Genomic DNA, 12,638 nt, shown 5'->3' on the forward strand with positions numbered 1-12,638 from the left:
AATGATATGTAAAGCGGCCACCAACTGTGCCTCTGGATCAGGAATAGCGAGGTCCTCCTCTGTGGGCAGCTGAACCGACAGGTTATGCAAGACGTCCAAAAAGGTATTGGGCGGCACTAGTTTACGCTGAGATCCTAGCCGGCTTAAAGCGTCAGCTGCCTCGTTTTGCGCCAGTCAATGTGCTCCACTTGATATACCTTAAAGTGACCAGCCACAATATCCACCTCTCGTCGGTAAGCCGCCATGAGTGGATCCTTGGAATCCCAAGTACCTGAAACTTGCTGGGCTACCAAGTCTGAGTCTCCAAAGCATCGTACGCGGCTTAAGTTCATCTCCTTAGCCACTCGAAGACCATGGAGTAAAGCTTCATACTCAGCTGCATTGTTAGTACAAGGGAACATTAAGCGAAGAACATAATGAATTTTATAACCTCGAGGGGAAGTAAGGACAACTCCATCCCCCGAGCCCTCCAATTGCCTAGACCCGTCAAAGTGAATAGTCCAGTATGTACTGTCCGGTTTGTCTTCTGGTGCCTGCAACTCGGTCCAGTCATTGATGAAATCCACAAGAGCCTGGGACTTGATGGCTGTGCGAGGCATATACTTCAAACCGTGTGGTCCAAGCTCAATAGCCCACTTAGCAACCCGGCCAGTTGCCTCCCTGTTCTGGATTATATCCCCCAAGGGAGCAGAACTGACCACTGTGATGGGATGACCTTGAAAGTACTGTTTAAGCTTTCGACTTGCCATAAACACCCCATACACCAGCTTCTGCCAATGCGGATACCTTTGCTTTGACTCAATGAGCACTTCGCTGATATAGTAAACCGGCCTTTGAACCGGGTACTCCTTCCCAGCCTCCTTGCGCTCCACCACAATGGCAACACTGACATCCCAAGCATTAGCAGCCACATACATCAGTAGTGGCTTCTTATCAATGGGAGCAGCCAGAACTGGCGGTTCAGCTAACTGCCGCTTCAAGTCCTCAAACGCCGCATCAGCTGCATCACTCCAGACAAAATTGTCGGTTTTCTTCAACATCTGATACAGAGGAATTGCCTTCTCTCCCAAACGGCTGATAAACCGGCTCAAAGCCGCAATACGACCTTCCAGTCGCTGAACATCATTGATACACGCCGGTTTAGCCAAGGATGTAATTGCCTTGATCTTTTCCGGATTAGCCTCAATGCCTTTGTTAGACACCAGAAAGCCTAAGAGCTTGCCTACCGGAACACCAAAAACACATTTAGCCGGATTGAGCATCATTTTATAGACTCTCAGATTATCAAAGGTTTCTCGCAAATCAGATATGAGTGTCTCTGCTTTCCTGGACTTGACCACAATATCGTCCACATAAGCATGAACATTGCGCCCAATCTGAGTATGAAGACAATTCTGCACGCAACGTTGATAAGTTGCCTAGGCACTCTTGAGCCCAAAGGGCATGGATACATAGCAGAAGGCTCCAAAGGGAGTAATGAAAGCTGTCTTCTCCTGGTCCTTAACTGCCATCTTGATCTGATGATAACCAGAATAAGCATCCAAAAACTCAAACGCTCACAACCCGCCGTAGCATCAATGATTTGATCAATACGAGGGAGGGCGAAGGGATTAGCTGGGCAAGCTTTATTCAAATCTGTGTAATCCACACACATATGCCAAGTGCCGTTTTTCTTAAGCACCAGCACCGGATTAGCCAACCACTCTGGGTGAAACACTTCGACAATAAAACCAGCAGCCAACAAACAGGCTACCTCTTCTCCAATGGCCTTGCATCGTTCCTCGTTGAAGCGACGAAGGAACTGTTTGACCGGTTTAAACTTGGGATCAATATTGAGAGTGTGCTCAGCGAGTTCCCTCAGTACACCTGGCATGTCAGAAGGCTTCCATGCAAAAATGTCCCGGTTCTCACGGATGAACTCGATGAGCGCGCTTTCCTATTTTGGATCCAGATTTGTGCTGATACTAAACTACTTGGATGAATCACCAGGAACGAAATCAACTAGTTTAGTTTCATCAGTCGGTTTGAACTTCAGGGTCAGATCATGTTCTGTAGAAGGCTTCTTCAAGGAAGTCATGTCTACCGGATAAACATTGTCCTTATAGAATTTTAACTCCTCTGTTGCACACACCGATTCAGCATATGCCGCATCTCCTTCCTCACGCTCCAGAGCAATCTTACGGCTGCCATGAACCGTAATGGTCCCTTTGTGACCCGGCATCTTGAGTTGGAGATAAACATAACACGGCCTTGCCATGAACTTAGCATAAACCGCCCGTCCAAACAAAGCATGGTGCAGACTTCTGATTTTGACCACTTCAAAGGTCAGTGTCTCGGACCTTGAGTCATGATCATCTCCAAAAACCACCTCCAGAGCTATCTTACCAACTGGGTAAGCCGATTTGCCAGGCACCACTCCATGAAAAATGGTGTTTGACGGTCTAAGATTCTTATCTGTCAACCCCATACGCTGGAAGGTTTCATAATTCAAGATATTGATACTGCTCCCTCCGTCCATGAGTATCTTCCCACCTAAGGTGCAACCACTAAAGCTAGGTGACCCGGATTGTCAACCCGGGGCGGGTGATCCTCCCTACTCCAGACAATAGGCTGCTCAGACCAACATAAATAACGGGGCACCGCCGGTTCAACAGAGTTCACTGCTCTTTTATGGAGCTTCTGATCGCGCTTGCACAAGCTAGTGGTGAAGCCATGATACTGTCCACCGTTTAACTGCTTTGGGTTGCTTTGATAACCCGACTGCTGTTGACTCCCCTGATTACCCTGTTGATGGTTACCACCTTGGTTGTTCTGATTGCCCTAATGATTCTGGAATCCTGAACTTGAAACACCACCACCGTAACCCAGCCCATGGAATTGTGAACCGGGACCACCAGATGGACCCTGATCATATCGAAAAAGATCCGAATTTTTGAACTCCTTCATGATGTGGCAATCCTTCCAAAGGTGTGTGGCCGGAGCCTCCTTTGTCCCGTGCTTCGGGCAGGGCTGGTTTGACAGGCGTTCCAGATTCATTCCTCCACCGCGCTGGGGCGGTTTACCCCTACGACGCTGCATATTACCCTGCACATTGGTGTTAGCCACAAAATCGGAATTATCCGCTTTACACTTACCAATGTTTCCCTGGCTTGCCTGATTATGCTGTCCTTTTGAACCGGCATTCTTCTTTCCTTTCTCCCGTTTCTCTTTGTCAGAATCAGGGTCTTTGGTGTTATCAGAATCAACATACTTAACCAGAGCCGCCATAAGTGATCCCATATCGTTGCAGTGGCGCTTGAGTTGTCCCAACTTCATTTTCAATGACTTAAACCGGCAATTATGCTCCAATGTTCGCTGTGTCAGCATTGATACGGTCCGACGAATGCAAAACTTCTGAAACCCGGCGCACCCAATGAGTCGTTGACTCGTTCTCTCCTTGGACACATGCATCTAAGCCCACAATAGACATAGGTTGTTTGCACGTATCTTTGAAGTTTGCTATGAACTTGGCCTTCAATTGGTCCCATGATCCGATGGAGTTGGCGGGCAAACTTTTTAACCAAGTGCGGGCCGTTCCTTCCAACATCATGGTGAAGTATTTTGTACATGCTGCTTCATCTACATCTAGCATCTCCATTTCTATCTCATAACTCTCAACCCATGCCTCGGGGGGCTGATCAGCGGTGTAATTAGGCACTTTGCACGGCCCTTTGAAATCCTTGGGCAGCCGCACATTACGGAGAGCCGGGATGAGACACGGCACTCCCTAAGAGCTAAAGGAAAGCCCTGTCCCTCGCTCTATTGATGCTGTTGGCTAAACTGGGGTGGGTTGATGATGACCCACGTACTGTGGCGCTAAAGCAGCCTCCCTTCGCGCTCTGCCATTATCCACTATGTCCTGAGCATTCCGAGCATCGTTCGCCAGATTAGCCCCTCAAGGCGCATCTCGACGCCGCGCACTGCTTGACACGGCCGGCTCGTCCATGTGCCTGCTATAACTCTTGCTCGGACGGGGGGTTGAATGTATTCTGTCTTGGCTGTAGGAATAAGCCTGTTGCTGAACAACGACGGTTTGAAGAAGATCCCTGGCTCGCCGAGTCTCGATCGCTGCTAAGGAATCACCCTCCATCGGAATAGCCGCCAAACGTGACGCTGCTGTAATCATGTTGTCCAAAGGATTGGAAAAGTGACCCGGCCGCGTTGTGACATACTGTGGCGGGTTGTCCATCCATCGAGGTGGGTCCATCACCCGTGGCTGATCCGGCGCCGCCCCCGGTGCCTCGGTCCGGTTCACTCCTGTCGGATTGCTAGGCCCAGCTCCTGGTGTGCTGAAGAGATTCAGACCCTCGTAAATTTTCGGCAGTCGAGACCGGTACTTCCTTCTCATAACTTCGTTTGATGCGTTCTGATCCAACGTAAGCCGTTAATTCTACGCTTGGATTTCCTGTGATCGGGCATCTAAAGCGGCCCGTTCTTCATCCATCCTGGCCTCCTCAGCCGCCAAGTCCGCCTTGGCCTGAACTATCTGATCCTTTAACTTTGCAACATCTGCATTGTGCTGAACCTGAGTCTTCGGAGTTACCGCTGTGGTCAACAGTGTCGTCCAGTCATCCAGTAAACCGGCAAGAACTTGAGCCGTCCGGTGCATCGGGCCTCTTGTCGCGGCTACCGATCCGAAGACCATTGCTGCTGTAGATGAAGATTGCACGGTGGGCTGCGTACCGGCCATGAAGATCGCAACCCGGTTTGGCGGTTCAAGGGGATCCAGAATACTGTCACCATCGGAGTATCCCTCAAACCGGCCATCGTGCAATTGGTATAGTGACTCGGTTTCACCAGTGGACGATTCACCATCCGAGTAGACGGCCGTCTCACCATCGGATACCAGTTCAGATTCCGCTCCGTGGATGAATCCTACGAACACACGCTTCACAGTAGGCCGAACCTGGGCAGGACTTGCACGCTGAGCCGTCTCGACGTGGTCGGTGGAGATGTCTGGCTCAGGGCCCGGTTCACCGATCTTGCCGATGAAAACGTGAATTCTGCCAAAGGGGACCCGATACCCGTACTCGATTGATCTGGCCTCGGGGCCCCAGCCTGCATCGTTGATGTAGAGCTTGCCGCGACGACTCTTGGTCATCCGGCCTACCTCATACCCCTTTAGTCCTTCAAAGCTGCCCTTCAAGAACTGGAAACCATCATGCGATAGCCCCACGGTGGGCGCCAACTGTCGTGCAAATATCACGTCAGATGTCCTAGCAGAAGGACTTAGTCGTGGAGCCATCGCAATGAGGTTAGCCTGAAGGGGTTAAACCGGACAAGAGACATGAGAGTTATACTAGTTCGGCCCCTTCGATGAAGGTAAAAGCCTACATCTAGTTTGTGATGGGATTATTGGGGTTTCGATAACCAGGGAGCAAACACGCTAGCCTGGGTCTCGAGTTGTTGTCTGTTGTCCATGAACCGCCGCCGGGTCGTCCCTTTATATACACAGGTTGACGCCCGGCCGGTTTACAGAGTTCCGAGGCCGACTCATACAAGTGTTCGGCTCGGTCTCTTCCTTTCCCTAACTTACAATACAAGTATACAACTATGGCGGTTTACCGCTATGGGCCCTAATCCGCCTCTGGGTTTGGGCCTCTAAGCTTCATCAGTAAAGCACCATCTTCTTATCTTCATGGTCTTCGGTATGGTTGAGCATGAACTGGCCCCTCCTGGGCGGTTTATACTCAGTAGTTATATCCTCAACAGTAACCGACTCTGTGTAACCCTAGCTGTCGGTGTCAAAACTGGCGGATCTCGGGTAGGGGGTCCCGATCTGTTCGTCTCAGGCTGATGTTAACAGGAAGCAAGGGACACAATGTTTACCCAGGTTCGGGCCCTCTCGATGGAGGTAAAACCCTACTTCCTGCTTGATTAATATTGATGATATGAGTAGTACAAGAGTAGATCTACCACGAGATCGTAGAGGCTAAACCCTAGAAGCTAGCCTATGATGATTATGATTGTAATTGTGATCGGCCTTCTAAGGACCAACCTCTCCGGTTTATATAGACACCGGAGAGGGCTAGGGTTTACACGGAGTTGGTTACAAGGAAGGAAATACAATATCCGGATCGCCAAGCTTGTCTTCCACGCAAAGGAGAGTCCCATCCGGACACGGGATGGAGTCTTGAGTCTTGTGTCTTCATGCTCCAACAGTCCGGACGAAGTATATAGTCCGGCAGTCCGGATACCCCCTAATCCAGGACTCCCTCAGTAGCCCCTAAACCAGGCTTCAATGATGATGAGTCCGGCACGCAGTCTTGTCTTCGGCATCGCAAGGCGGGTTCCATCTCAGAATACTCCAAAGTACCTGTTACGATGCATAGTGTCCGGCTTCCCATCAATGTTGTACTCCTCGACTTCAGTGCCTCAATAATGACCATCTCCATGTGTCGAGCGAATGCGAGGAGCCGAGGCATTTTTTCATTTGCCACCCCCGATCCTTCGGGCTAACCGTCTATTTGAAGAGACGGGGATTCTCAGATCCAAACCTCACTCTCCCCCTCGAGCAAGCATCCAACAGAGCGCTCCGGAAAAACCATTCCAACATGGCCGGTCATCGCAGCTCTTCTGCTCGCTCTCCTCGTCCCAAGTCGGGGGACTGGGAAGAGTGTTCAGTTCCTCATAGCCGTTTGATAGAGTTACAAAACCAAGGGCTTCTCCCACCGGCGTTCATGGTCCCCGTCCGAGTTGGAATAGCCACCTATAATGGCGGGGAACAAGCGGAGGGATCTCCTAATCCATCTCCAGAGGAGCGAATATGCCTCATCCCGCATCTGCTAAGGGGCATCGGGTTTCCCATCCATCCATTCCTTCGCGGGCTCCTGGAGTTCTACGGACTCCTGTTGCACAACTTTACCCCTGCCTCCGTACTACATATAGCAGGGTACGTTGCCCTTTGTGAGCTATTTCTAGGCTGCGAGGCTCACTTCGAGTTATGGAAGAAGCTGTTCTGCCTTGTCCCCCGCAACCAGGAAGAATCCCTATGTCAAGTGGGCGGGGCCGAAGTACGGCACATTGCCGAGACCGGATACCTATCCGGCACTCCCAAGAAGGCACCAGAGAACTGGCCTTCGGAGTGGTTTTACATTGATGACGTTCCCCTTCTGGATCCAGTCCGGACAGGTCTCCCCAAGTTCAGTAATGCCCCGCTGAGGGCACGTCTAAGCTGGCGCCCCCGGGGCCCCCAAGAGGAGGATACCAGGGAAATACACTTCCTGATGAGCAGGATAAAGTTACTGGCCAAATCCGGACTGACAATAGTCGAGGTTATGGCAATATGCATAATGCGGGGAGTGCAACCGCTTCAATATCGAGGGAAGCCCATGTGGCACTTCAACGAGGAAGATGATGCCACCCGATGTGGCCGTAAGGGTCCGGACTCCGCCACTGCTCTGGCAAGGATATTGTCCGATTTATACAAATGAGAAGAGGAAGAATTCCTTCACACTAAACCGCGGGATGGATTCTCCAAGTACAACCCCCCAAACTGGGTAAGTCGTCATTCCTTTCCCCGCTTCACTTATTATGGCGTTCTTCGCTAAGATTATCTGCCTCGATATTTCCGAGCAGGAACTGAGGAGGGCCGTAGAAGGAATCTCCAGCCCTTCCCTGCAGCCAGAGGACCCCAGAAGGTCCCTAGATCCAGGACTCGAAGAAGATCCGGATATTACCGTGGAGCTTGTCAGCGGGATATTTTATCAGGCAGGCTGCGATGGCGCCTCAGTGGCTATTATTGCCGACTATCTAGGACTGCTACCTACGTCGCGTGTAAGCCAAGCCGAAAACCCTATCCTCCGAAGAGGACTCCTTTATGATGTCATGCCCTACCCCTGAAGTGTCGTGTTTTTGCAGAGACGACGGTCGGAGCGTGGGGCTGAGTCCCTAGGGACCCGTCGGCCACGGGCGTCCGGATCGGGCAGGCTCAAGAGGAAGGCGGTTAGGGTCGAAACGCTGCTACAGAGGTAAGGCAAAAACAGGTCCTGCGATTATTGTATTTGAAGTATAACAGCGCCCTTTGTGTCCCGGCAGGAAGAGGAGTAGACGGACTATATCTGGAGATCCTGCCAATCATGCCTCCACCAGCCGGATTCCAGAACTAGCTTCGAGAGCGGAGGCGGACATGGGGCCGATGCCACATAGTTCTCCAACAGAGGACGCAGATATGCTTTCTGCCACGAATTCCGAAGTAGAGAGCGCCATGAATCACCGGCGCCGACGGGCCGTACTTCGCAACAACATCTTTTCCAAAGAGGCATTTAATGCTTTCAATTCGGGAGACGCATACATCCGACCTGCTCAGGGTGGGCTTGCCCGAGCGACGGACCAGTATACCAAAGATATACGGGTAAGAAAATTTGATAAGCATGTATAGCAGTAGCCCCTGAGACTTGAAACAGTTGGAACAACCATTTTAAGGATCAATTTATGCACAGGTCCTTGTAGATAAGAATGAGCAATTGTCTCGGGAGCTGGAGGAGTGCAAGGCCCAGCTGAGGGCCACGGTTGCCAAGTTAGAGGAATCCCAGAAGGGCTCATCTGGTAACATTTGTCTCAATTGTACGAAGATGCACCAGTTAGTAAATGGTTGGTATGACAAGTCTAACAGAAAATTCCGCAGACAATCCCGGGGTGAATCCGGAGGGAGTAAGAGATGACGAGTTGCATCTCAAAAGGCAGCTAAAGGCTGGCGAGCACGTTCTTACGCAAGTTAGGCAGGAGAAGAACAATCTTCAAGATGCCAATGTCCGGCTGGACGTGGAATTAAAAGACATCCGCGCTCAGCTGGTGGACTCCGTGAAGGAGAACAAAAGGCTTCGACGCGGCATTTATGGTAAGTGCCTAGACGAACTGTAGTATAGTTCGGCGAGGAAGTATATTGAAAGAACTTTTCTTGTAGGAATGTTAACAGGTCGCCCTAAGGAGGAGATGCCCTCATCTGCAGGCGATTTACTGCAAGACCTCTCACAACTGCACGAGCGAGCTCGGCAGGCGATGCAGGGCGTTACTCAGGCCTTGTGGCCATCAAGATTCCTGCCAAATGGCTTGGGGGAGCTTGTGGATATGCTTCAAGGAGCACGGCGACGCTTCCGATTGTGGAAGATGTTAGCCTACCGGCAAGGTGCAAGAGAAGCCTGGGATATGGTGAAGACGCGCTACACCAAGCTGGACCCGAACCATATGGCCGAAGTCAGACCGGCGGGGCCAGATGGGCAAGAAATTCCCGTGAGTCTGGTATATGACCAGATAGCGTTAGTCGCAAAGTATTCTCAACAAGATTGGAAGCTAGATAGCCTATTGGATTGTATAGAGGAGGAATATAGTCAGTCCAAGTGATTGTGTAATTCAATGGACATAAGTAGTCCCTAGCCGGATTAAAAACATTTGTCATGGTGGACCTTTTCACTTCAGCCCCCGGATCCTACAGTCCAGGGTGTTTCCAAATACCCGCTCAGTTATACAGAACCGGGGTATGCGTGCAAACCAGGCGTAGGGGTCATAAGTGCTTCGACAGACAAGTACCCAACTAGTTATGTTATATTACATGGATAGTAAGAAACATCTTCCAGGGAGAATAGTTCCATTAGGGGTTCCTTTCCCTGGGTACGCATGCGATGATGCACATGTCCGGACTGCGAACAAGGGCGCAGGATACAAAACTTCTGGGGATTTACGTTGTAATAAACGAATACATCTTTTGTTCATCGACCGAATATTCTCTTAAGGATGCTAGCTTTCGGCTTCACCCAGTCTGAGGTACATGTCCGGCTGAACCGACAGTAACAATCACAGAGGTGCTCCCCTTATGCCCTAACCGAATTAACGAGAACGTAGGGCATAAACACAAGACCCAGGCAACCCAGCTTGGCCACATCTTAAGTCATATCGATGCATATAAAGGTGAAGAAAAGGCACATATGGAAAAAGAAACACATATGTGATGGGCAAAAAGGCATTAGAGTAATTATTTTTAGCTTTCGTATAGGAAGCCCCCAGGTATTGCTTACACACATAGTGCGGCCGGAGTGATCCGGGAGTCCGTACTATATTAAATACTTTGTGTGAAGAGGAAAAAAGGTCGAGAAAGGAAAAGGGAGGGAGCATAATTAAAAAGGAGGGGGTAAGGAGACGAACACTAAGTTCAGCGCTAGGCGTAGAATCTCCAGAGACTGGCCGCGTTCCATGGGTTTGGCTTGAGTCTGTTATCGGATGCATTACGTAAGCGGTATGCTCCTCCGGTGAGAACTTTGTCAATGACGAAGGGACCTTACCACTTGGGTTTGAGCTTGTCCTTCTTCTTCTCCGGTAGGCGTAGAACGAGCTTGCCAATATGATAAGCTTTGGCCCGCACTTCTCTGCTTTGGTATCGTCGAGCCTGCTGCTGATAGAATGTGGAGCGGGCTTTTGCGACATCGCGCTCCTCCTCCAGGGCATCCAAGTTATCTTGCCAATCTAACTCGGCTTCCTTCTCTTCGTACATGCGTACGCATGGCGAATCATGTATTATGTCGCAGGGTAGTACTGCTTCCGCACCGTACACCATAAAAAATGGTGTATATCCGGTGGTGCGATTCGGCGTGGTCCACAGCCCCCAGAGTATGGAGTCGAGCTCTTCGACCCAGTGCGTGTCCGACTCTGTCAAGGATCGCACTAGTCTGGGTTTGATGCCGCTCATGATGAGACCGTTTGCCCGTTCGACCTGGCCGTTTGTCTAGGGATGGTAGACGGAAGCGTAGTCAAGCTTAATGCCCATTTTGCTACACCAAGTTTTCACCTCATCGGCTATGAAATTTGAGCCATTATCAGTGATGATGATGTGGGGGACGCCGTATCGGTGTATGACCCCGGATATGAAGTCTATTACTGGTCCGGATTCGGCCGTTTTGACTGGTGTGGCTTCTATCCATTTGGTGAACTTGTCCACCATGACCAATAAGTATTTTTTCTTATGGGTTCCCCCTTTAAGAGGTCTGACCATATCCCGCCCTCAGACCGTGAAGGGCCAAGTTATGGGGATTGTTTGGAGAGCAGTAGGGGGCATATGACTCTGATTGGCAAAGAGCTGGCAACCGACGTAGTGTTGGACAAGGTCCTGTGCGTCTGCTCGGGCCGTCGGCCAATAGAAGCCTGTACGGAAGGCCTTGCTGACTAGTGCTCGAGCGGCGGCGTGGTGCCCTCCCAGTCCGGCATGGATTTCAGCCAAGAGCTGCCGCCCTTCCTCTTCGGAGATGCACCTTTGGGGCACTCCGATCGCACTTTTCTTATAGAGTTCCCCTTCATGGACTTTGTAAGCTTTAGAACGCTGGACGATGCAGCGTGCTTCATTTTGGTCTTCGGGAAGCTCCTGCATATTTAGGTAGGCCAAGAAAGGCTCAGCCCACGGGGCGATTACAGCCATGATTTCGTGGGCCAAAGATGTTATTTCGGTGGTAGAGCCTTCGATTATGTCTGATAGTTCGGAATCTGGGGGTGTATTCGGATCCGTGCTAGTATTGTCGGACTCCCCTTCCCATACCACGGATGGCTTGAACAGTCTTTCCAGGAATATGTTAGGTGGGACAGGGTCGCATTTAGCGCCGATGCGGGCGAGGATATCCGCCGCTTGATTGTTTTCTCGAGCCACATGGTGGAATTCGAGCCCCTCGAACCGAGCTGACATTTTGAGGACGGCATTACGGTAGGCCGCCATTTTCGGATCCTTGGCATCAAATTCTCTTTTTCTTTGTGATATTGCGAGGTTTGAATCCCCGCGGACTTCTAGGCGTTGAATGCCCATAGAGACTACCATCCGATAACCGTGCAACAGAGCCTCGTATTCGGCTGCATTGTTGGAGTCTGTGTATAATATTTGGAGGACGTACTGGACCGTGTCTCCGGTGGGAGACGTCAGGACTACACCTGCTCCCAATCCGGCCAGTATTTTAGAGCCGTCGAAGTGCATGATCCAGTTAGAGTACGCGCCGTACTCTTTAGGGAGTTTGGCTTCTGTCCATTCGGCGACAAAGTCAGCTAGTAGTTGCGACTTGATGGCCCGCTGTGGCTTGTATGTTATGTCGAATGGAAGGAGCTCGATGGCCCATTTAGCGATCCAGCCCATAGTGTCCCGGTTATTTATTATGTCGTTGAGTGGTACTTCGGAGGCCACCATAATCGAACACTCTTGAAAGTAGTGTCGTAGCTTCCGGGATGCCATGAAGACCGCATATGCTATTTTTTGATAGTGTGGGTATCGGGATTTGCATGGGGTGAGGACCATGGATATGTAATAAACCGGCTTCTGGAGCGGGAATTTGTTCCGTCAACCTCTCGTTTGACGACGAGCACTGCGCTTACAACTTGATGTGTTGCAGCTATGTACAGCAACATAGGTTCGCCGATATTTGGCGTTGTTAGGACTGGATTACTGGCCAATAAGGTCTTTATTTCATCGAGTCCGGACGCGGCTTCATCCGTCCACATGAAGTGTTCGGTGCGCCGAAGAAGGCGGTAAAGAGGTAATGCCTTTTCTCCTAACCTGGAGATAAAGAGGCTCAAAGCAGGCACACATCCAGCTAGTTTCTGGATGTGCTTGAGGTCTGTTGGTATAGCCAACT

The sequence above is a fragment of the Triticum aestivum genome, chromosome 5B (assembly GCF_018294505.1).
Source record: "Triticum aestivum cultivar Chinese Spring chromosome 5B, IWGSC CS RefSeq v2.1, whole genome shotgun sequence".
Taxonomy (NCBI): domain Eukaryota; kingdom Viridiplantae; phylum Streptophyta; class Magnoliopsida; order Poales; family Poaceae; genus Triticum; species Triticum aestivum.